This window comes from Notechis scutatus, chromosome 2 (genome assembly GCF_049901735.1).
Source record: "Notechis scutatus isolate UNSWTSFEM ecotype Mainland chromosome 2, rNotScu1.2, whole genome shotgun sequence".
Lineage (NCBI taxonomy): Eukaryota > Metazoa > Chordata > Lepidosauria > Squamata > Elapidae > Notechis > Notechis scutatus.
The window spans coordinates 41,221,918-41,227,091 of record NC_142010.1 but is presented as its reverse complement, the minus strand read 5'-3'; positions in this window follow the sequence as shown (position 1 = coordinate 41,227,091).

The following is a 5,174-nucleotide window of genomic DNA, read 5'->3' as shown; positions in this document are numbered from 1 at the left end:
CATTTTGGTAATTTCATACATACCCATCACATTTCTTTGTAAGATGTTATTTTGAAGCAAACACCTAACTTTAATGATGGCATTTATTGTATGAGTTGAAAACATGTTCTGAGTATCAGTGTCATTCACCTCCAAGACTTAATGTACACCAGCAAAAAAAGTTTTGTGACTCAGGGCTAATTCTTTCTACTTCAGTGGCCCAATGGCATTTGTTATTTCTCATCACAGTTACAATTGAACTATCTTTTTGTGTGTGACCCAGAGCTAAATTTTTCTACTTCTATGATGCAAGGACATTTTTTTATTTCTCATCACAGTTAAAACTGAACTGTCTTTTTCTTTTTTTGTGTTTCAACACTGTCTCTCTCCTAGTCAAAAGCAATATTAGCCGTCATCTATTTTGAATAGCAAGATAAGGGCATCTTACTGAATGAAAACTTTAATTATTTTTAATTTATTTTTCTTGTGTTATAAAAATTTATTGAAAGCACTGGATTTGAGGGTCAGACTATACTGAACAAAATCACACTACTACTCACTTCTAGATATGGGTGGACTATATAACTCAGTGTAAGATCTGTAGAAGCCATGAGTTGGAGGTTTATTGCAACAAAGAAGGAGTAACTTCTCATAATTAAAGTTATTATAGTGAAGTTCCTGAAGTTCTGGATCCTTTCAGTTTTATTCTGCTATGAATAAACTGATGGCCAAGGAATAGAATTTTCGACTCCAGTCTATAATTTTCCATATTAAAAGTGTATCATTTTTATTAATTTATTTTATTGAACTTACCCAGCTGCCCATCTCAAAAAGTCACTCTGGGTGATGCACAATAATTAATTTTAACCCATTGTAACTGTTGACTAGTAAAATCAATCACTATAACACTTAACCCACTTCATTTTTCTGTCATGAATAAAACAATGCTTACATTGGAATGTCCATCTTAATAAATATGATATAGAACAAGCCTTTTATTCTCCACAATTCAGATGGAAGTGTGAAGTCCTATTTTTCGATCAGTCTTGGTTCAGTACCTCACTAGGTGTGTAGATTATCACTAAGATCTGTTCTTGACTATGATGTTCATAAAGGTGAAAGAGCTTTAGCTTCACTTTTCATTGATACCAATTTTCCCACAAATAGCCTAAGCAGGAGTGTCAAACATAAGGCCCATAAGATTTTAAATCAAAATTTATTTCCGCATCATAAAAGTTTTTATTTTGGTTGTCACTTATCTTTTTTAAAAACAAACTCTTTTTCTTGGACGGAAACCAAGAATTGAAACGAAAGCTGCTGCAATTTCAAAAGTACTTTTACATCATTTATTCCTATTAAATTTCTAAATCAGACATTTGGTAATTCTAGCTGTGATTTTCAAACTAATACTTCAATAGCACTAGTGAATATATCTGAATTGAACTTGCATTTTCTTTTTGACTCAAGTAGATTCATAACTTTGTATATTGCCATCAATATTTTTTCAGTTGGGTCTAGTGGTTAAAGCATCAAGCTGCAAAGTGGAGACTTAAGTTCTAATGCCGTTTTATCCATGAAAGCCAACTGGATGACTTGGGCCAGTCAATCTCCTTTAGCCAAACTCATCTCACAAAGAGATTGTTGTAGGGAAAATAGGCATCTTAGGTATGTTTGCTGCCTTTGAGTTATTTGTAAAAATAATAAAAGGCAGAATACAAATAAATAAATGAAAAAATAAAATTCAGGACAAATAAAATCTCAAGGGCTGAGAAAACCACACATTTTTGATAGCGTGTGAAGCCATCAGCTTTTTAAAGAGCTTCACATTACTAAATTCGACTTAGATCGAATCTAAATTCTATTAATCTCATTAATACTATTTTTCCCTATGTGATGATGCTACCTATATATTTTTATACCTCACCTTGATTTACCTTTTGAAATTCATTTTCATAAATTCATTGTTTTTGCTTTGTCAGCTTCATCATAGGTCCTGGGCTTTTATAAAGAAACAGTATTGCTTCTTTCAAACTGAATCTTGCTTCAGTTCTAAGTCTGATTACTGTACACTCAAAATCATAAAATTCAGACCGTAATACAAATCACCTGCTCCTTAGCAGGTCTTTAAAAGTAGGTAAATATAATAACACTTGACAGCACCATGTCATCATTTATTTTACAAAAAGAGGCAAAATGGAGAAGCCATATGTGGAAAAACTAAGTACACCCTTACTGCTTCCATAGATAATGAAGAGGCTAAGTAGCAGCTAGGTGCTAGTAATCAAGTGCCCTTGATCAACTGATCATCAGAAAGTGTGACTACCTCTATAAAAGCTGAAGTTTTAAGATTTTGCTGTTCTCCAGCATTGAAGTATGTGTTAACACAATATTAAAGAGTAATGACACCAGCAAAGATCTTAAGAGAAGCAATTGTTGCTGTCTATCTGTTGCTGCCACCATGGTAAATCTGGTAAGGATTATAAGGCCATTTCCAAACAATGTAAAGTCCATCATTCTACAGTGAGGAAAATTATTCACATTATTCAAGACAGTTGCCAATCTTCCCAAGACTGGACATCTCAGCAAATGCACCCCAAGATCAAACCATGCAATGCTCAGATAATCCCAAGGGTTACATCTGAGACTCTACAGCAGTGATCCCCAACCTTTCTTATGCCGCGGCCTGGTATCCCCAACTTTTTTTATGGCGCGGCCTGGTACCGGCATTAGCTGGGCGCCGCCATCTTTTTTTGATGAAAAAGTGCTTCCAGTGAGCTTTCTACCTGGAAAAGCTCACCAGAAGCACTTTTTCATCAAAAAAAGATGGCGGCGCCCAGCAAACCAGCGGCCCGGTAGGACTTGTTCCACGGACCGGTACCGGTCCGCGGACCGGTGGTTGGGGACCCCTGCTCTACAGCACCGGTGTTAAACTCAATCACGCCACATGACATATCGCAACGTATCATGACTTTTTTGCCTTTGCGGAGCCTGGATGGATGTGGCCTGTGTATGACGCATCCGGCCCTTGGGCTGCCAGTTTGGCACCCCTGATTTACAACATGTTAAACATTGAAGTTCATGACAGTACAATTCAAAAAAGACTGAGCAAGTATGGTTATTTGGAAGTGTTGCCAAACAAACTAAAAAGAAAACGGCAGCACAGCTTAGGTTTGCAAAGTTGCATCTGAACAAATCACAAGATGTCTAGGATACTGCCCTTTGGATAGACGAGACCAAAGTGGAGTTGTTTGGCCATAATGCACAGTGCTATGTTTGTTGAAAATCAAACACAGCATATCAGCACAAAAGTCTATACAGCAAAGTTTAGGAACGATTTGGCCTATTGTGCTCAGATCTCTAATTATATTTTGTATTAATTTGTGTTTGTCAGTAAATGGGGGTCTCTGATCATAAATAGATTTGTACAGTAACAATCATCCTGCAATCCAATCGCAATTGGCTTTTTCAGGTTGCAATCCATCATATACAAAATGCCCACATCTATTGTGTATTTTCATTCCAGAATTGAACAAGATCAAACTCAAGCTTTTTCATTAATTAGAGCAACATACACTTGAACCCTTTTGCAGGTTAAACTGTCATGTCGACCAACTCCTACAATCCCAATAGCATAGTGGTAACAGACTTTCTAACCATGCCTATAAAACATAGGCAATCTAAAGTGAATTCCAGAAGAAAAGCAAATTAAAAACAATCAAGTCTCGCGGACTTCCAGTTTGAGCTTCAGCGACAGACCGAAACTGCGACTCTGACACGGTTTTGATCCGTGCTTGCCGCTGGAGCGCCCCGAGCTGGCTGGTTTCGAGGTTAAGCCACCCTGTAGAGGTGGTGAAGAGGGGGGAGACTACCTGCAGGGTTGAGGAGAGTCGCATCTCTCCTCCTCAGCTGGCCATTACTCCCTTTCCCGAAGGAGGTTGTAGCGGTGGTCAGAAATGGCCACCCCAAAGAAGAACTTGACCGGAAAAGAATGTGCAGGAGGAAGATAAGAGGAGAAAGTTTTGGTTGACTGGGTCAAACAGCAAAAGCAACAAATAAAGTACCCTGGAATTTAAACTATAAAAAAAAATAACAGTTCCCAAAGATTTTCAAGCAGCGAAGGAGAGAGAAAAGGGAAAGGATTTGGTCTTTTTTTCTCCTCTTCCTTTCCCTATACTGACAGCTAAGAGCCTTAAGCAAGAAATTGGAAAAAAAATCCACTTTGATATCAATAGACATTTAAGGTGAAAATAAAATGAAAAAAATGAAAAAGAATAAAAGGGCAGGATCTGGAAGGGAGGAGACTGCCTGGAATTAAAAAGAACTTACAGTAAAATCTCAACAAGACTTCTAAAAGATACATTTTAACTGAAACATGGCAACAAAATAGTAAAACCCCAGGAAGAGAAAGTGAAAAAAGAAGTAAGAAGAAACAGCTTGGGAGTATTTGGATTACTTGGTGACTTCTGGATTTTTGGTTACTGCGTTTGAATGACTAAAATCAATCTGGTGGTTGTTTAAAAGTGTTTAAAATGGCACCACTTTTAGAAGAACTGAAAATGGAACTTTAAAAGTACAAAGAAGATGCACAAGACGGGAGAGGTTCTTTTGGCTTCGTATTTCAATTCTTAGAAATGGAGATTTGGAACTATGAGAAACAACAAGAAACGCCTGCAGAACAAGAAGATTGGGACAAAGAAGAAGCCATCTTTAATGAACAAATAATTTTATGTGGGGGAAAAAAAGGAAAGGGGGGAAAGAAAATGAAAAGTTTAAGATTTGGAAAAACAACCCCAAAAAAGAATAGTTTGAAAAATAAGTATAAAATTAGAAAGCAACAGAAGAGGGAAATGCAGAAGAGAGAATTAGAAGTAGAGAGACAAGGGGGTAAAAAGGGGAGGGAGAAGAAGAGAGGGAAGAAAGAAAGGAAAAGAAGTTATAAAGGACAGAAACAAGATATAGAGAAACAGGGCCTATTTAGAGATAATGGGTGAAAATCTAATTGAAAAAAGGGATTCTGCAAAGGTACATAAGATAGTATTGTTATATTAGAAATAGAAATAATTTCAGAAAATATGAAACAATGTATGATTAAAATGGATAAAATAGTTATCGTAATTTAGTGGAATGTTTGTTAATAAATAAATGTAATAAAATGAATATTTAATGATTTATAAAACATAAGTGAAGAGAAATAG